We start from the raw sequence: 21,820 nt of genomic DNA, 5'->3' as shown, positions 1-21,820 counted from the left end.
GCAAATGGAATCATGCAGAATGCACCTTTCGGTGTGGACTTCTTTTGCTCAATGTCATTTGTGGCTTTCATCAATGATGTTGCTTGTGAAAGTGATTCATTCAGTTTCATTTTTGTACATTTTTGTATAGTATTCCCTTCTGTGCATATGCTACAGTTGATTCATACATTTCACTACTGATCTAGCTTTTGACACTTAAGTGTCTTTGTTTCCAATTTTTGTCAAATGAAACTCTGTCCTATGTCTAGTGAAGATGATGTTCAGTTTGGGTAAGACTCCAACTGCCATTCATGCCCTGTTTTTCTAATATTCTCACCAGGTCAGGTTGTTACATTTTTAAAGTTTAGAAGTTGAAAAAGTGCCCCAAATACTCAGCCCCTGGCATGGGATAAAAAGTGTCTGGAAGGAAATCAGAAAGTCTGTAATGTGAGAAGGTGTGAAAAGAGACCACATAATCCATCTGAGGATTTTATGTTTGAAATGGACCCTGGAAAGGAACCATCCTCCTTTTACTAGATAAGGAAACAAGCCTTGAGAGAGAGGAAGCAACTTGCCCAAGGTCAAGCAGGTAAAAAAGAGCGCAACAGGGTCAAGAACCTTAGTAATGTCCAGTCAGCTTCTTCAACAACATTGCATTGTCTACATTTTTAAACCTTAAATTATAAATTCCAGAATGTGTCAACCCAAGTCAAATGTGAATGAGGAGAACCCATTTTTAACAACTTACTGAATTACATTCCAATAAAGAATTCAGAAACACCTCTTACATTCATCAACTTTCCTCTGCACCAGCCCAAGCTGCCACCACCTCCTGCCCAACTCCTCCCTAAGGTTCTTGATGTCGTTCAACATCCACCTTGGCCTCCTTCCAATAACTTCTCCAGGTAGACAGCACGATCTTTGTTTATGCAAATCTGAACTCTTCGTAACAACCTTTTTTAAAACACTGGTTTGTTTCTCTTGGTCCTTAGACTAAAGACTTAAACTGTTCTGGTGCCTTCAAAGGGCCTGAAAAGCCTGGACCCACCTCAGTTCTTCATCCTCTTCTTGCACGATCAAGTGCTGTTCTGCCTTCAACTATGACTCCAACAGTCCCCCTTATGAAGCCTTCCCTCCCCTTAGAATCAGTCTAATTATCACTTCTTGGGAGGGTCTTCCCTGAGCTCCTGTTCTCAGTCCCCTATACCAGGTCCCACCCACTGGCAGCACTCATACGGTTCTGATTCTGCATTTACTTGTGTGGTCTGTCCTTTGATGCAGACTATCTCCCTTGCCAGCTTCCATGAAGGGAGGGTGACATCCGTTTATGCTCACAGTACCTGGAATGTATTAAGTCCCCAGTAAACATCTGGTGGGTGAACAAAAGTATGAATGGTTGCTGTCTAGTAATTTCTATTTCATTATTTACATTTTGTAGCCTTTCAAAGACAACCCTGTTGCATGTATTGAAATTTTACAAATATGTAACACTCACTAATTATTTAGGTCTTGACTATCATCAAGTTAGATGGAAACACAAAAGACATACTAATTACATTTTCAAAAAAAGTTGGGAGGGCAGCTGGGTAGAAGAGTCGAGATTGAAAAGCTTGGCAATTCCTTGGCAGTCCAGTGGTTAGAACTCTACGCTTTCACTGCAGAGGGCTCTAGTCCAGTCCCTAGTTCAGTCTAGTTCAACTAGTTCAGTCTAGGTCAGGAAACTAAGATCCCACAAGCCATGCAAAAAAAAAAAAGAAAATTATGAAAGTTCACAGTGACGGATATATAAATATAAGGTCTTGTACAGGAAACCAAGCAGTCGATTCCAAAGTATATACTGGATACAACAGTTTGTCCAGTTCTGAAATCCAAAACTGCATAAGCACAGTCCCTTAATTAAAGAGTTCAGAGCCAGTAGAAATATAAAATGTGGGTATAACCTTACCATATGCTCACATCTGGTGTGAAATTATAGTATCCAAAGCAGTACCCTCTCCCTAGGAAAAGACCTGATCACTAAGAAGCTATCAGACTTAAAACAACAAATGATGAGCTTAGCCTGGTTCTTGCTATTAAACAACAAAAAAATTTTTATTGCTATGAGTTTTTTTCAGGAACTTCTAAATATAATTTGGTGAAACATTTTATCTCCCCAGAAGATGGTCTAGACATTGTTTTTTTCAGTATATTATGACTTCACCAAGAATGGTGCCATATACATGCATTTAAAATACTATCAAACTCCCCTCGTAGCACACCTATCCCCCCACAACCTCCCTAGAAGTCTCAAGGGTCTTTACTTACCCTAACAAGCTAACCCTCCTACCTGACAGTCACCAAGATACCACCTAGTCATCTCCTGGAGGCGCTCTCCAAAACTGATGCCAGCCACCAACTTATACACAGCCTAGTCCGTAGGCCTCCAAGCCATCATTGTCATCTTTACTGATGTAATACAACCCCTCCAAAAAAGCAATTTTTAAAAGATATTATGAGTGCTTAATATCTCATGTAAGCAGTAATATAATGCCTGCCTGAAAGGTCCCTTTTGTTCCGTGTATGGATTTATTAATATCTCCACTTGACTGGAACAGACAGGAATTTTTGAAACTGTGCTGTGACTTATGTCACAAAGGTTGTTGTGGCTTCAGTTTGGTTACCCCACCCCGCCTCAGAAATACCAAGTCTGTTTAATAGAGGGACTTTCATACTTAACCCTGTGCAGGCTCTAAGGAGAGAGAATTTTGTTCACATTGTTCTTTCCCAGTTTTAAACAGTTCTCATTAAACTTGGACATAGCTAATTTCCTTTCCACAATTTGGATAAAACAGGCAAATCCAAACTTGAGAAAAACTGACACTAGAAATAGAATCAGAATAGGAGTTTCTGTGATCAATTTATTTAACACAAAAATTATGTTCTAATTTTTAGCACATGTTCTAACTAGGTAGAATTAAGGGGATTCAATTTAGTGCCATTAGATTAGTAAAAAGGAAATTATATTTTGCCAATGTTTTAAGAGGAGAAGATCACCTCTTAAAAAGGCTCTGTAAACAGTAAAAAGGACAAGGAAAACTAAATGAAAAGCTGCACTTCAGACATATCTTGAGATTCTTACTGTTCAAAATATCTATATAAACATACAATGCATTCATTATTCACAATTGTGTCTGTTCTATGCCAGTGCCATCCAATTAGATTTCCTTCCTGACAGGAGTTGGTTCCATCTAATAAATTCATTAAATTCTGTCAACACGTACACAAGTCTTGCAAAATCTTGCCTCATGCTCCCATCACACCCTCAAGCAGAAACATCAATGAAAATGCAAAGCCAAAAATCCTCGTTGTAAGAAAAAGGTTTGAAGAGTGAGAAAGATTAATATTTCCTGCTTTTTTTGTGTGGATCCGCTCACACCCTTGGGGCCTCATTTTCAAACTGGCTAAAAATGAAAGGATGAAAGAATCCAGAAACGTGCAGGATAATTAGTCTGGATACACTGCAGTGAGACATTGAAGGTCAATAATTATTGTTGAGTGGAGCATCCCTTGTTAGATATCAAAGCATGAAAGCCATGTCCATGGCCCCGTGTACCTCGTAGCATGGACAGGCACAGAGTGTAGCAAAGAGACGCGTAAGCACTTTGGCTGGTTGTTGTCTGCCGGGGTACTTTAACGTTTCATTGAAAATGAACATTTTGTTATCAGTGAAGGGATTTCTTCTGACTGATATTTCTCAGTGAGCTCTAGATCTGAACTTTGAACTCAATTCCGAAAGTTCGAACTTCACTGACTAACTTTGCCTCTTTCCCTCCTCCACGGATCCATTCCCATGATATTCCCCACCATGCATCGCTTGACCTCTGTCAGATGTGCCCTGGTCTCAGATACTCCAGGTCTGCTTTCCAGACTCTCAAGGGGGTAAAAAACAGTTCTTAGGAAGAGGGATCAAAGATATCATCCTCTTCTTTGTGTCTGAAGCACAAATGTACATGCAGTACAATTCATATGCAGTACATCTGTAATATTAAAATTGCATGGACGGGTGCTGTGTTTGGGCAGAGGGTTTGTATCCACCCAAAATTCATATGTTGAAATCCAAACCTCCGGAAGTGATGGCACTCTAAGGTGGGACCTTTGGGAGGTGAATAGGCCATGAGGGTGGAATCCACAGGAAATGAGATTAGGGCCCATATGAAAGAGACCTGAGCATTCCCTCAACCCTGGCACCTGTGAGCACATTCTAAGGAGACAGCATCTATGAATCAGATCAGTGGTCCCTCACACCCCATGCTAGCACCCTGATCTGGGACTTCCAGGCTCTGGAGTGTGAGCAGTTACCATCTGCTCTTTCTGGGGCATTTTGTTATAGTACCCAAATGACCTAAAACAAGGTGTGAGATTAGTTTAATAAAAATGCCTAAAAAGATTCCTTAAAGGGACAATAATAATAATAACAACTTCAAAAACTGTGAAAACAATGGCCTGGACTGAAAGCTGGTTGAGGAAGGGAAGCTTGCTTCCTCTTTCATATTTAAGAAAAATCATATAATTTCATTAAATAAAATTTTGAAAAGCAAGGAAAGGGGATCTTTCCTTGTCCATGTAAAAAACGACTATTTTCCTTTCAATGTCACTTAATATCATGTCTTTAAAATGCTTAAAATCTAACATATTGTTTTAAAAACTCTATGAAGATTTTATCATTACATTGAATTGAATTCTGTTTTCATGCGGTCAATAGGCTTTAGAAGGAAACTACAAATACAAGTCACAGAGAAAGTGCAAAAGGAATTGAATTTTATTTTATTTTTAATATTGTATTTATTTCTGTGCTTATTTATTTATTTTGCTGCACCTGGTCTTAGCTGTGGCATGCAGAATCTTTTACCTGCAGCCTGTGGGACCCAGTTTCCTGACCAGGGATCTAACCCAGGTCCCCTGTATTGGGAGGGTGGAGTCTTAGCCACTGGACCACAACAGAAGTCCCAGTAATTGAAGTGTAAAGCCGGAATAGAAAGTTACAACAGGAAGGTTCTCAGGGTCAGACGGTTCCATCTCCACCTGTGCAGGTGAGCATCAGAGGTGAGATGACTTGTGAGGTCACACAGAGGTCAAGGTGAATCTCAAGGGTTGTCCCCCAGGCCCAGAGCTTCATATACAGCAAGTGTCCTCAGGCCGAATCCCTTACTGAGGGGCATCTGTAGACACTCTTCCCTCTCTATTGGATAACCTTGCTATGTGATGTTTCCAATCCTACATCTTCTTGATGTTTCTCTAATTCTCTTCTTAATGTAATTCTACCCTTCACCTCAATAAAGGTCACATTTTCCCATGCTCACCCTCCTGGGTCCTTTATGTCTCTTGAGTTCTTTTCTTTCTAATACACTCCCTTTTCACACTGGAAGGTCAGGGGAGTGCAGTGGTTGTAGATACCAGTCCCAATTCTAGCAATGAAGAGCAGCATGACTTGGAGTAAATTCCTTAGCCTCCCTGTGCCTCAGTTCCATCATCTGTAAAATGGGGTTAAGGATAGTATTCACCTCATTAGACAGTGGTGAGGATAATGCAGCAGAATTCAGGTGAAAGGCTCAGTGCAGCTCCCAGTAAATAGAAATCACCAAGGCTGTATTAGCCATCATCCACAGCTTACAACCTGCACCTTTGCTATTTCTTCCACTTTCCCCTATTTCCATGCTCCAGAACATTCTCATACCTACTGTCCATTTATACTGACCCTTACTATAAAACTTTTTTCTGAATTGTTCTGAACCTTGCCTTACCATTAAAATGTGCCTACATGTGATCCATTCTTAAGGAACCTACAGTATAGTTAATACTGTTAATACGAGGGGAACAGTGTAACCTAAAGTACTGTCAGGTTAATTTCACGTTAAAATCTCCACCTACAACTGAGCCACGTGAACTACACAGGCGGAGGCACTATGAAGACATTCACAGGTCACATCTCGTTGTAGGTAAAAGTCCTCCACTTATGAGTCACCGGTTTCTATGGCAACACCAGTGTCATGGCCTTGCCTCTCTAAAATGATCTTAAGTTTAAGGGTAAATGTAGTGGTTAAACCAAGCATTGCTCCCTCCTTAGAGATGATGAAACAACCACCACCATCATCCTGGACTCAAATGTGTCAATCTGTTCCAGCAGCTAAAAAATACACCAGAGACTGGGTGACTTACAGAATAAACATTTATTTCTCACAGTTCTGAGAGGTGAGTACTGTAAGATCAAGGTGCTGGCAGATGCCATATCTGGTGCTAGCCCTCTTCCTGGTCTTCCCACTGTGTCCATACATAGTAGAAGGGGTGAAGGGGCCCTCTAAAGGCCCCTATATAAGGGCACTCAAAGCATTCTTGAGGTCCCCACCTTCGTGACCTAATGGTCACCTCCCCAAATGGCCCATTTCCAAATCCCATCATATCAGGGACTAGCAGCAGTAGTAGTTAGCTGCTCAGTCACATCTGACTCTTCGCAACGCCATGGACTACAGCTCGCCAGGCTCCCCTGTCCATGGGGTTTTCCAGGCAAGAATACTGGAGTGGATTGCTATCTCCTTCTCCAGAAGATCTTACCAACCCAGGGACTGAACCCAGGTCTCCCGCATTGCAAGCAGATTCTTTATCATTTGAGCTATAGAGAAGTCCTTCATTAGGGACTAGCTTTTCATATATGAATCTGGGGGACATACAAACATCCAATCTATGGCATTCAGTGATAACAGATGCCCACACTTCTCAAAAATTAGGTGATGCCCATCGGAACTTTGCAAAACAAGATTGTGAAGTAATTCTGAAACAAACAGGTCTGAAACACAGTATGCTTTCTGTGTGAAACAGAAGAAAATACTCTGACCTCTGCTAAGCCTTAGAAAAGCCTAGATTGTCAAGCCAGTCTTGCTCATCTCTGGTTTTATGACACCATGAAGTAGGAAGCCCCAAAACCACGTGATGACAAGTAGCAATTCCAGGCCTTATTTGCAGTGACATGAACATCGGTCAGCCTTCCATCCGAGTCTTTAACCTGTGGAAGTGCATTAACACCAGCCAACTGCCACCCGCAGCCTTGTGAACAGTAGCTTCAGTCGCTGAGCCGTGGGTGTTTCATCCATGAAAAATACTGGCCTGTTGACAGATATGATTACTGAGCTTACTTGACTCAGAGGGTCAGTCAGATCCTCCCACTGAAGTCTGGCATGCCAGTTTGGCTGTGCATCAGCCCCCAGAAGGAACAGAGTCCACACATGGCCTGATGATAGGGGGTGGGGAGGGAAGTTTGCATCACCTGAGGTCTAATTCAAGAGACCTCATAGATTGTATTGGCTCCAATTTTTAAACTAGGGCTTCACAATTTTTTCACAGAAGAAAAAGCACAAGCAACTCATTAGATCAAAACATTATTCTAGAGAATTCACCAAACTCTACCTAAGGTTCATCTTGCCCAGCAAATTAGACATGCATGCCATGCACTTAGTATAGCAGATGGCGCAAAGTCAGGGCTCAGTGAGTGTCTGATGTGAGCATCACTTCTCTTCCTCCTCTATCCACAGAGGAAATGCCTTCTGGTATATGATAGCATTTCCCGAAGCAAAATACTCATATGTGTGTATAACCAGTGGTATGCTTATTTGATTTTTTTACATCACATTTTCATCATGATATGTACAAAGGTAGCACCACGGACCGACAACATTCTTAGCTGGAGGGGGCAGCTCTGTTGTCAAACCCAGGTTCTTTGTGCCTGATGCACAGTGAGGACTCATAGAGCAAAACCTGGAGTTTGTTGCAAGAGCCAAGCAAGGAGTAGGGGCAGTTCATGCTCAAAAGACCCAAACTCCCCCACAGTTTTCAGGGAAGAGTTTGTTTTTTTAAAATTTTATTTTATTTAACTTTACAATATTGTATTGGTTTTGCCATATATCAAAATGAATCTACCACAGGTATACATGTGTTCCCCATCCTGAACCCTCCTCCCTCCTCCCTCCCCATACCATCCCTCTGGGTCGTCCCAGTGCACCAGCCCCAAGCATCCAGTATCGTGCATCGAACCTTAAAAAACTGGAAACAGAACTGCCTTATGATCCAGCAATCCCACTGCTGGGCATACACACTGAAGAAACCAGAATTGAAAGAGACACGTGTACCCCAATGTTCATCGCAGCACTGTTTATAATAGCCAGGACATGGAAGCAACCTAGATGTCCATCAGCAGATGAATGGATAAGAAAGCTGTGGTACATATACACAATGGAGTATTACTCGGCCATTAAAAAGAATACATTTGAATCAGAGAAGAGTTTTTAAATGCAAATTTTCTGGGAAGGGCCATCAGATGCTTGGCTTTCTTCTGAAGGCTAGTGGTATGGTAACAGGGCAATGTTTAGGGAACTTTGTGCTCAGCCTGAAGTTGTCATCCTCCACCTGGGTGAGGGCCTTAGTTCCTATAGAAGACCTCAAAGATTTGTATCCGATTGTTATGCATATTCACTGGGGAGGAACTAGGACTCTGCTCTATGCCTGCACTATTGTTTCTTGAATGCTCTTCCTTTGTTTCTGCATGCCCTCACTTCCCTAATAAGTAACCTTTTGAATCTGCCCTTTGGAACTCAGGAAGGGCATTTGTCCCCAGGAGGGTCCTACAGGTTCCTGGTCATTTTCAACTCCAGTTAAAATTGGTTCATTCCACACTTCTTTTGTGCCAAGCTCCATGATGTTGCTGTTGTTTGGTCACTAAGTCCTGTCCAACTCCTTGTGATTCCATGGACTGCAGTATGCCAGGCTCCTCTGTCCTCCACTATCTCCTGGAGTTTGCTCAAACTCGTGTTGATTGGGTCAGTGATGCCATCCAACCATCTCAGCCTCTGTTGGCCCCTTTTCCTCCTGCCTTCAATTTTTCCCAGCATCAGGGTCTTTTCTAATGAATCAGCTCTTCGCATTAAGTGGCCAAAGTATTGAAGCTTCAGCTTCAGCATCAGTCCTTCCAATGAACACTCAGGACTAATTTCCTTTAGGATGGACTGGTTTGATATTGCCGTTCAAGGGATGCTCAAGAGTCTTCTCCAGCTCCACAATTCAAAAGCATCAATTCTCAGGTGTTCAGTCTTCTTTATGGTTCAACTCTAACACCTGTACATGACTGGAAAAATCATAGCTTTGACTATGTGGACCTTGGTCAGCAAAGTGATGTTGCTGATTTGTCACAGTTTTCCTCCCAAGGAGCAAGCATCTTTTAATTTCACGGCTGCAGTCATTGTCCACGGTGATTTTGGAGCCCAAGAAAATAAAATCTGTCTCTGCTTCCACTTGTTAGCTTTCAAACATTAAAAAAGCTAAGATCATGGCCCCCAGTCCCATCACTTTATGACAAATATAAGGGGGAAAAAAAACTCTCTATGATAGGCCCATTTAAAGAAGTAATCACCTACACAAGAGAAGAGAACTTGAGACTAAAATTGTGCCTGAGACTAAATCAGACAGCACCTGTACTGGGCTACTTGTGAAATAAAATTCATATTTTATAATAAGACAAGAAGAATTTAAAACAAAAATTCATCTCTCTCATCCATCACCACACTGTGCATTGTGTATCTGCATTACGCATTGGCCTGAGGCGGGAGATAGACGGGCCCCAGGCTGAAGAACTGGGGTTTGTTCCCTGCAGACAGATACTCCAAGATGAAAAGAACAGGAAGATAATAGGAGAGGCTGAGCCCTGCCCAGATGAAAGACAGAGACCACATATTTCTCATTCTTGAGGTCAAAGAGATTTTCTCAATTACCCATGCACAGAAACGTTTCTTGGAGATTAAAAGGGGAGTGATGTCAACCTACCCATAGGCCTCTTTGTAGGAACCTCTCTTGGCTAAGAGATGTGCGTGCACACACATGGGAGGACCCTGAGATGTATCAAATATGGACTCAGAACCAGACAAAGCAAGATGATTGGTCAAAGGAAACCCAGAAGAAATGCCCCATAAAGATGATTCAAACTACCGTGAGGGCGCGACTCTCTCTCTGATCGCTTCCCCTCCTCCTGACCCAGGTGTGTATCCATATGGACTCTTCTTTCCTCCTAATAAACACTTTACTTGTTTCACTACTTTTTGCCTTTGTGGGAACTCATTTCTGCAAAGCCTAAGGGTTAGGGCCCTATCATCAACCACTGGTCTAGTGGCTATGATCTGGTGCTCTTAATGCCATGACCTGACCTCAATCTCTGGCCAAGAACTGAAATCCTGTCTCAGGCCTCTGCAGAGTGAGACCACTCTAGATCAGGCCAACCCTCCCCCATGGGCAGAATACCTGCTCAACCACAAACAGCAGCATTCTCCCAGTAACAATAACCCTAACCCTAACAACTCCTTAAAAGATAGCCTTCCTTCTTGACCTTGAAAGAGGTCACATGACCCAACACGAGGGCACTTAGATCTGGATTGTGTAAACTGTCAATAATACGTCATTTGATGCACAGCTCTCTGTCTCAAAATTCCATGGACAGAGGAGCCCAATGGGCTATAGTCCGTGGGGTTGCAAAGAGTCTGATACAACTGAGCAACTGAGTGTGCATCTTTTTCTCAAAAAAACGTATGTAAAACTTATGTAAAACTTATACCTTGACTTCTAACTGGTGGAACGACTCTTAGGGTGTTTTGAGACGCTCTTCTTGGGTTATAATCCTCAAATTTGGCTCGAATAAAATTCTCCAATTCTTTCTTAGATCTTTCTTAATTTCTTGTTGACACCCTCTAAAAGGAGGACCACACAAACAGATGCTGAGTGCAGATCAGCCAGAACTCTGCAAGCTCTGCAGAATCTCTCCTTTTCATCAGAGCTGCAGAAGGAGAAATGCATACAGGAAGCACATGTTTGACTCAGACACAGGCCCCAGTGCAAGGCCACTCGGGAGCATTTAACTCATCTGAAGGCTCCCCAATTACACGAAATTATCATCCCCACTAAATTCCTGCCACTGCCATTAAGTATCATTAGGGCTAAATCGGGTCTCTGATCACATCCTGAAGGAGTGGATTTTCCAAATAAGCACTTCCCAATTAAGACAGGAGTCCTAGATCTTAAAGCCTAAAGGACAGGCCCTCAATAGTCACTTAATGACCATATTTGCAAAGCCTCCACTGGGCTGATCACAAATAAGTCTGCAAAGCAATGGAATGAATCCAGCAGATAGGCAGATTAGGGGATGATGAGGGGGTGTTCCCAGGGATGGGTCTGGATAAGGAGCTCTTTAACAAATAACCTGAGCTCACAGAGCTGTTCTCTTTGTTCTAAATCCTCTTTCCAGAACCTTCTCCCTTACATAGGTAACACTTAATCCCAAGGCATCTTCACATGCCACTTTCTGAATCAGTGTGTTTGTGTGTATGTGTTAGTCACTCAGTCATCTCCGACTCTTTTTGACCCCGTAGACTGTAGCCCTCCAGGCTCCTCAGTCCACGGGGATTCCCAAGAAAGGATACTGGAGTGGGTTGCCATTCCCTTCTCCAGGGATCTTCCCAACCCAGGCATCAAACCCAGGTCTCTGGCATTGCAGGCAGATTCTTTACCATTTGAGCCACAAGGGAAGTCCAAAATACCAAGTCAACTCTTAGCTTTCCTATCAGTCTCCATCCTCGACATATACCCTGTGCTGCTTTCTCCAGGCAGGGGGCTTCTTGGGTGCCTGTTACTAATTTCTACACAAAGGCACAGTTCTTATATTTCTCTGCATTGCTTATAACACTCAGCATAGTATGTTGCATATAGGAAGCACACAATACTTTTTAGGAGTGATTAAATATGAAGCTGAACTTGGGATTCTAAACCTACCGATTTAAAAAGCGTAAAAGCTAAGTCTCTTTCTTGAGTGGTACAACACCAAGATGATCCCTGGAATGCCTGTAAAAGGAACTTTCTGGCAAACATACAGAAGTCTGTTATGACACAGGTTATTATAATACAGACTTGGATTTAGAGGAGTCTAAAGAGGAGAGTGAAAATTTGGCTTAAAGCTCAACATTCAGAAAACTAAGATCATGGCATCTGGTCCCATCACTTCATGGGAAATAGATGGGGAAACAGTGGAAACAGTGTCAGACTTTATTAATAGGGGCTCCAAAATCACTGCAGATGGTGATTGCAGCCATGAAATTAAAAGACGCTTACTCCTTGAAAGGAAAGTTATGACCAACCTAGATAGCATATTGAAAAGCAGAGACATTACTTTGCCAACAAAGGTCCATCTAGTCAAGGCTATGGTTTTTCCAGTGGTCATGTATGGATGTGAGAGTTGGACTGTGAAGAAGGCTGAGCGCATAAGAATTGATGCTTTTGAACTGTGGTGTTGGAGAAGACTCTTGCGAGTCCTTTGGACTGCAAGGAGATCCAACCAGTCCATCCTAAAGGAGATCAGTCCTGGGTGTTCATTGGAAGGACTGATGCTGAAGCTGAAACTCCAGTACTTTGGCCACCTCATGCGAAGAGTTGACTCATTGGAAAAGACTCTGATGCTGGGAGGGATTGGGGGCAGGAGGAGAAGGGGACGACAGAGGATGAGATGGCTAGATGGCATCACTGACTCGATGGACATGAGTTTGGGTAAACTCCGGGAGTTGGTGATGGACAGGGAGGCCTGGCATTCATGGGGTTGCAAAGAGTCAGACACAACTGAGTGACTGAACTGAACTGAATACTATCTCCCTAAACAGAATGATTATTAATAGTAAAAGACTAATATCATGCATCTAGTTTAAAACTCCTGAATGCCCCACAAGTAAATCAAACTCAAGTTTCAATACCAGGCCCCATTATTTTTTCTGTCAAGCCTGAGTTTCCTCTGTGTTTCCAGCCTCTGTGGAGTGGATCACTATTTACCCAATGTTTCAATGCAGAAACCTTAATCCCTATCATTTTTCACTTACCCCTTTCCTGGTTCCTCCTACCTCCCCCCCACCCTGACCCCATCTCCCAGTTTATCTCTTTCCACACATGGACATGGACGTGTTGGCTAATATATTGTTGTCTAGTCAACTAAGACGTGTCTGACTCTTTTGTGACTCCTATGGTCTATAGCCCTTCAGGCTCCTCTGTCCATGGGATTTCCCAGGCAAGAATACTGGAGTGAATTGCCATTTCCTCCTCCAGGGGATCTTCCCAACCCAGGGACTGAACCCAAGTCTCCTGCATTACAGGCAGGCAGATTCTTCACTGCTGAGCCACCAGGGAAGACCATATTGGCCAGTGGCTGCTCTTAATAACACTTCAGAAACTTCCCTCAAGTGCAGATCATCTTTTCCATTCCCACCACCACTGTCTCCACTTAGAACAGAACTTTCACCCAGACAACTCCCAACAGCCCAGCTTGCTTCCATCTTCCCCCTGACATCCTTTCCACTACTGAGAATAATCTTCCTCAATTAAAAACAAGCTAAGCTGAAACAGCTTGATCACACTACTCTCTTGAGCTAAAATCAATTAATCAATCAATCCTGTGCCTGCAAAAAAAAAAATTCCACACTTCTTAAACCATCCTCAAAGCTCTTGGCAATCCTTCTCAGACAAGCTCTGACACATGTTTCCTCCTGCTATGGCTGGGCAGCCTGTTCTCCTCAAGGTTGGAGGCCTGATCCTGTTTAGGGAGGCCTGTTTCCCAATCACACTGTGCAGTAAACAGATGCTTTTCTCACAACTTTTAATTCCAGCAGGAAACCCTTTTCTAAGATAATTGTAACATGACATACTGTCTCCCTTATTTATGCATATTTTAATGGACTTCTGTTGTTCTTTGTGGCCTTTTCCCTGATGGCTCCCTCTTAAGCAGTTGAGAACGCTCCAGGCCTGACCTTTGACGGCAGACAGGGCGTGCGTGTTACTCTTGGCCCCATATCCTGCTCACTTGCCCACTTGTGTCCTGGACAAATTCCCTTCTTGGATATGCAGCAAGAGCCCAGAACTGGCAGACACAGTTCCAAGCCCAATCCCTGGTCCCTCAGATTTTCCTGTCTTCTCTGTTGAAGTCAAATGTACAGAAGTTGGGGGCTCCCCACAGTGGCACAGTAGTAAGGAATCTGTCTGCTGATGCAGAAGACTCAAGAGATGCAGGTTTGATCCCTGGGTTGGAAAGATTCCCTGGAGTAGGACATGGAAGTAGTATCCTTAACCTGGAGCATCCCATGGACAGAGGAGCCTGGGAGGCTACAGTCCATAGGGCTGCAAAGAGACTGATACAATTGAGCAACTGAGCACACACACATAAATTTTAAATGTTAACGTCTGATGAGTTCAAGCAAATGTATACCCTCATTAAACCCATATCCTTATTAAAATGTATTGGCTAGACCAGCTTCACAGTCCCAGAATCTTCCCTTGTGCCTATTTGCCTTCAATCCTTCCCATCCCCCACCCCATGGAACCACGTATCCACCTTCTATCGGAGTTTTGCCTCTTCCAGAACATCATATGAATGGAGCCACCCAGAATGCAGTCTTTTGTGCCCAGCTTTCTTCATTCAATGTGTTTTTGAAATTTACCTATATAACTAGGAATTCTGTCAGTTCACTCCTTTTGTTTTAGAGAGTATTTCAATGTACAGATTATTTATCTATCACCTGTTGATAGACATTAGGATGCTTCCAGTTAGTTAGAAGGCACTAGGAAATATGTATTTCCTAAAAAAAGAAAAATAGAGTGTGGGTTCATATGTTATTTTGAATTTAAATGAAAACGCACAGGATTTTTACTTGATTTATTGATTTTATTTTGTATCTCTGTCCTGAAAAATCTGGTCTCCTAGTATCATTACCAACATGATTTCCTTGCCCTAAAATGGTTCTGTGTATTAATATTAATATATAGATATATTATTAATAATTATTTTAAAATTACAATACTTGTGCTATTATTAAAATAAAACTGCAGAATGTATTTAAAAAATTTTAATGCTCACTCTGTAGGCTATTTCCCATGTGTAATGTATGTGCAGTTAAATGCTGTCATGTAAAATCACTTTTTTTCTATGTGATTTATTTCAGCCACTTGATACAGAATTAGGATCATCTATATCTCTACTTTTTTTAATTTTATCTTATTTTTACTGTGTAATGTTTAGTAACATAAAACATTAACTTGGTTCCAAAGTCAGATCTATATTATCATTCAAGGCCTCTTCAGAAAAGTTCACTGTCCATCTTCATCCCTACTTTTCTCCCCATGTCATTCTATCAGTTCTTTCAAATAAGTGCACGTGAACCTCTCTTGGTACTTGTTTCTTTCCTTATGCAAAATACTAACCGCATCCTTCCTCTTAACACTCCCTCCAGAAGCAGCGTGTCTTTTTCATTTCTTTTTACAGTTGCTTCATTTACGGATATACTACAATTTGTTCAACCGGCCAGCCCACTGGCAGACATCTGGGTTGTTTCCAGACTTCTACAGTTATAAACCATGCTTCAATAAAGAATCTAGTGCAAATATCACTTCAGATTGCACCAGTATCTTTGGGATTGTCTTCCTCACATGGTATTGCCGGCTCCAGGGGTAAATCCACAAGTCCTTTTTCTAGCTATTGCCAAATTTCCCTCTACGAGTGTTGTGCTGTATTCCTACCAACAGTGAACAAAGTGACACTTGCCCCCGAAACCTCGTCATCAGAGTATGTTGTCATATTTTCCAATGCTTACCAATCCCATGGTCATTAAATGGTATCTCTGTCTAGTTGAAATTTGCATTTCAGACCTGTTGCCCTTTTAATTTGCAACCAAATCATTGTTTTCCCTTGATCTCTCCATCCACATCGGTGGATTATTTCTCATTATCTCTCAGCCCCAATTGACCTTTGTTGGTAATAACTTCAGTCCCACTCTAGAATTCTCTGCTGCCTCCTTTAGGGCCGCACCCTGGGTGAAACTTTACCACACACTCACAATATCTCTCCCTTTTGCTCTAGCACCAAGCCTGCCCCCAAACCAGTGATCATATATAGAGAACAAACCAATGGTTACCAGTGGTGGTGGGAGGGGCAGCATAGGGGTAGGGAAGTGGGAGGCACAAGCCACTGGGCATAAGGTAGGTTCAGGGATGTACTGTCCAACACGGGAAACAGAGCCAATAACGTGTAAGAACTGTAAATGGAAAGTAACCTTTAAACACTGGATAAAAAGCATATTAAAAATTATTATTACAAAACAAACAAACACACAAAAAGAGCTATCCTGGAGTGACAATATCCTGAGGTAGAGGTAATTTAAAAGGCAATAGATACAACTCTTTAAAACTTCTCCAAAAATGTATTTTCTGTTACTTTAATACATGTCATCACCTTCACACTGTATCTTGGATTCTCCCTTCCTTGCTCAGAAGATGCAATTAAATGGACTTAGTTTCCAAATGCTATTATGTTTCCAAATGCTATTACGGAAACAAGTTGTTAAAATAGAAAGTGTGAAAGTGCTAGTTCAGTTCAGTTCAGTTGCTCAGTCGTGTCCGACTCTTTGCGACCCCATGAACCGCAGCACACCAGGCCTCCCTGTCAATCACCAACTTCCAGAGTCCACCCAAACCCATGTCCATTGAGTCAGTGATACCATCCAACCATCTCATCCTCTGCTGTTCCCATCTGCTCCTGCCCTCAATCTTTCCCAGCATCAGAGTCTTTTCAAATGAGTCAGCTCTTAGCATCAGGTGGACAAAGTATTGGAGTTCCAGCTTCAGCATCAGTCCTTCCAATGAACACCCAGGACTATCTCCTTTAGGATGGACTGGTTGGATCTCCTTGCAGTCCAAGGGACTCTCAAGAGTCTTCTCCAACACCACAGTTTAAAAGCATCAATTCTTCGGCACTCAGCTTTCTTTATAGTCCAACTCTCACATCCATACATGACCACTGGAAAAACCATAGCCTTGACTAGGTGGACCTTTGTTGACAAAGTAATGTCTCTGCTTTTCAATATGCTATCTAGGTTGGTCATAACTTTCCTTCCAAGGAGTAAGCATCTTTTAATTTCATGGCTGCACTCACCATCTGCAGTGACTTTGGAGCCCAGAAAAATAAAGTCAGCCACTATTTCCACTGTTTCCCCATCTATTTGCCATGAAGTGATGGGACCAGATGCCATGATCTTCGTTTTCTGAATGTTGAGCTTTAAGCCAGCTTTTGCACTCTACTCTTTCACTTTCATCAAGAGGCTCTTCAGTTCTTCTTGAAAGTATTAGTTGCTCAGTCATGTCTGACTCTTCATGACCCCATAGACTGTGGCCCACCAGGCTCCTCTGTCCGTGAGATTCTCCAGACAATAATAATAATGGAATGGGTTGCCATTTTCTCCTTCAGGGAATCTCCCTGACCTAGGGATCGAACCTGCATCTCCTGTGTCTCCTGAATTGCAAGCCAATTCTTTAGCCACTGAGTCATCAGGGAAGCTTAGAACAGGTTATCATATTCATATCATATTCAAGTATCATAATCATATCATATTCAAGTATCCCAACACTTAGGCCTGGGCCCTGGGTTAGTAAGCTCTGAAGAATGTAAGCCAGGCTCATCATCTGTGTTAATTCTGTTTGCAAGGACATCTCCTAGCTATATTCTTCTTCTAGACATAGATTCAGCTTTGGAGGGGGGAAAGAAAAGATTTTTTTTTAAATGGTAAAACTTAGTTGTACCTACAGAATGAAAGTCACTGTGAACACAATTTTCCCAAAGCATCATTTTGAAATAAAAGTCAACCTCTCCCGAATTCTCCTGCCATCTCTTTCTGGGAAGCCCTGTCCACGTGGCATGGATCTCCTTGGGAGGAGGACCCAAGTCCTGGAAATCCCATGGAGCAGTCCAGGCACTGACAGGAATTGACCAGGCTGACCCGATCTCCAAGGACCTTCCCTAAATCCCTCCACCAGTCCAGTGCTTTTGTTCTCTGCTGTTCCACACTGTCCTCTCAAGAGGTTTGGGCTCTGGAGCCAAAACCCTCACCCTTTCCACAAACACGCTTTGTAATATTTCAGTGTAATTGCACCAAGCATGTTGGGAAATGAAACAGCAGCCCACACCCAGTGGTCTACTTAAAATGTCAGCAAAGAAAGGCAAAAATTCACTCCCAGGGTGGCAGAGAGCCATTCCAGTTCTCTGAGACCAGGCTCAGACGTCTTCTAAGAATAAACAGAAACATCCCCAGAGGACAGTGGGGTTGATGGAGGTTTTTCAGTCAAAATGGACACTCCGGTTTCCAGAGCTTGGAGGTCTAACCTCATAAGAGCTTTGGTTGCGAGGAGCGAAAAAAGCAGAGGAGGAAAACGGAAACGGGGTCGACATTTATCCCCAGATTACCATGCAGAGAAAGGCAGTCGTGTAAACTCAGAATCAGACAGCGGGTTGGCAGAGAATGACTTTTTTTCCCCCATTAAGTAGTTTGTGGGCAGAGGCAGATCTCCAAATACTTTGTGGCACTGCCACTGAGCAAAGAATGGTTTGTACCTCAGTTGGTTAAGACCAACAGTAATGACACATCCCCACCCTCCTTCCATGCAGAAATACTTGCACTGTAATGATGTCGGGGTAGATGAGCCCAGACCTTTTTTGGTAGAATTGTTGAGCATGACAGGTTAGGCGAAAAAGTACCCACAGATGTGGTAATACTGAGCAATGTGTTCCCATTTGAGGTCTAGTCCAAGGCAGCAGGATGTTTGTGACCCCGAGCGGCCATCACCAAACCCCAAAGGCTGCTATCGGTACCAACTATTTGCCTTAACTAGGACATTCTGAGAGTGGTTTCTCATAGTGGTCAAGTGGGAACCCCTGTGGTCAGCTCTATTTGGTGTAACAAGACATGCAAAATAAATACCAGAGGAGCTGGTTAATACTTAGGTTGATGATAAATGTGCCAAAGAATCACATTGTTGTTAGCATATACAATTAAGAATTGGTCACATTGTAATGATGGCAGTGACCTCAAACAGGTAAGAATAGGAGCTTAATATGGCATGATACTCATGTAGAGAGACTGTGATAAGAGTGCCATTCAAATCTTAATATGCATGCAAATCACCCAGCGATCTTGTTAAAATGCAAATTCTAATGGAGCAGGTCTGGAGTTGAACCTAAGAATCTGCATTTCTAACAAGCTCCCGGGGCATGCCAATATGTAAGGCTATAGCTGGTCCACTGGGACACCCTTTGAGTAAGAAGCCTGCAAAAAAGATGAAATACAGAACTTAAGGATGATAATAATTGTCCTCCCTTCAAAGTGGTCATGGAAATATGTATTCCAAAATTGTAGTCATTGCTCAAAATAGTTTTTAAAATTTCCCTTTTAAAGTTGCTTTAGAGACAATTTTGCAATGTATTCTAAAATCAGTTCTACTACTTAAGGTTAATCCTTGGTTTTGATTTAGGAAAACAATGCCTTCTTGGTTCACTCAACTCATCCATATGTCTTGGCATCAAATCCATGAATTCAAGACTTGGGCCCTTGGGTTTACAGTCAAATAAACAGGATTCAAAGCTGTTTGGCGCAATGGTAGATTTTCTGAAAGGTCTTATAATTATTTGAAAACTAAAGTCAGATTTGTCAGTTAAAAATTAGCCTGGGTCATTATCTCTTCTATGTAAAACAATAGTAACAACAACAAAAATATAGTTGGCACTTAGATTTATTCTTAAAGTTCACTTAGCTACTGGTGTAACTGTGGTATTCATCTATTCCCATAACAATATTCTCCATCATCTCTGGGTAGCATTTGGAAAATCAGAGTGCAAAGTCAATGTAAAACAAGTGAAATAACAATAGTAATTGTATTTTATATTGAGTGATACTATGTGTATTATTCACATGCTATAAATATATAAAATACATTTTTGCAGGACTGACAATTCTAAGAGCTATTTTACATATATGAACTCATGTGATCTTCACAAGAACTCTGTGAGCGAGTTATCACCATACTCTTTCCTAGGTGGCGCTATGGTAAAACCCCTGCCTGTCAATGCAGGAGACATAAGAGACGCTGGTTTGATCTCTGGGCTCAACCCACTCCAGTGTTCTTGCCTGGAGAATCCCATGGACAGAGGAGCCTGGTGGGCTACAGAGTCAGACACAACTTAGCGACTTAGGATAGTCTCCATCACCCTATCCTACTGCACCTTGATGCTCTCACCACCGCAAGCTGTTTTTGCTCAACTCCAATGAGTGGAAGCCACTGTGCACCACGACTTCTGTAGAATGTGGGATCTCAACATCCAGTGCCCACTTTTGCTGCTGTCTGAGCATGGTGATCCTGACACAGCAGCATGTGGGGCCTGGTCTTGGCACATTCGCGTTCAGAAGGGAACACTGAGTTATTCTACAAGAGAGATTTCAGGACATGTGAGTCAACATCGTTTAAAAAGCCTTTGTTATAAGTATCATGTCATATAACATTTTTACTTGCGTATCATGAAAAAGTTGCATCATATAGCAATTAAAAAGAAAACTACGAGACCTCTGCATTGGAAATGGCTGAAAATTAATAACACCAGTAGCAGAGAAAGAAACTTGTATCTGGTGCCCTTGTTAAGTGATCTGATCCATTCCAGAACTTCTAAGATAAGTCAGGAGCTCTGACCATGGGTTGAGAAAGATTTCAGGGAGCCATGTTAAAATAGATGCTCATCTTGGCACCCTAGTCATGGCTGTTGGCAGTTCCTGGTGTTTCAGGGGCACATGTTTTGTTCTGTGAAAGAAGTACATGGATATTATATTGTCAGTGATTTCTTATGGAAACAGAGAGAATGCTTGAAGTATGTGGCTCAGTTTGTACTGAATGCACTCCTGATGCACCAGGGGAACATTTCATAGTGAGTAGCCTTAAAAATAGCAAATACTTAGATGGTACTTGCTATTTACGTGTATTAATTATGCTAATCCGCCTAGTGACACTGTGAGCTGGGTGCATGCTCAGTTGCTCAGTTGTGTCTGCCTCTTTGTGACCCCATGAGCTGTAGCTCACCAGGCTTCTCTGTCCGTGAAATCCCCCAGGCAAGAATACTGGAGTGGGTTACCATTTTCTCCTCCAGGGGATCTTCTTGACCCCAGGGATCTAGCCCTCCTCTTTTTCATCTCCGGCACTGGCAGGAGGGTTCTTTACCCTCTAGTGCCACCTGCAAAGCACTACAATGAATGTAATGACAGCCTGGGAGAAATAGTTCAGTTTTATAGAGACACCCTCAGTTTGGGTAAAGCACGTGTAAACATCTATTTCACTAACTCTTTTGTTAAGACTATGTTTTTAGAGCAGCTTCAGTTTTACAACAAAATTGAGGGGAAGGTACAGAGGTTTCCCATAGAGCCCCTGGCCACAACATAAGCATAGCTTCCTCCATTCTCAATATCATCACCAAAACGGTACTCTTTTTTTTTTTTTTACTGAGAATGAACCCACATTGACAAATCATAGTCATCCAAAACCTATAGTACACCTTAGGGTTTACTCTCAGTGTTGCACATTCTATGAGTCTGGACAATCACACCTAATGTGTGTGTGTGTGTGTGTGTGTGTGTGTGTGTGTATGTATGTATGTATATCCATCATTAAACATCCCACACAGTAATACCACTGCCCTAAAAATACTCTGGGTTCAGCCTTCTCAACTTTCCTGCCCCTCACATTCCTTTCACTCACTTATATTTATATTGTCTCCATAGTTTTGCTTTTTCCCAAACATCATACAGTTGGAATCATACCACTGAGTTTTTTTTTTAATTGCTGCTTCAGGTAAATAAAGTAACAATATATGAATTTTTGTTTTTCCCTTGGGCTCCAAAATCTCTGTAGATGGTGACTGAAGCCATGAAATTAAAAGATGACT

The sequence above is a fragment of the Bison bison genome, unplaced genomic scaffold, assembly GCF_000754665.1.
Source record: "Bison bison bison isolate TAMUID 2011002044 unplaced genomic scaffold, Bison_UMD1.0 scf7180017864037, whole genome shotgun sequence".
Classification (NCBI taxonomy): Eukaryota; Metazoa; Chordata; class Mammalia; order Artiodactyla; family Bovidae; genus Bison; species Bison bison.
The sequence above is the reverse complement of the archived record's forward strand: the minus strand, read 5'-3'. Positions refer to the sequence as shown.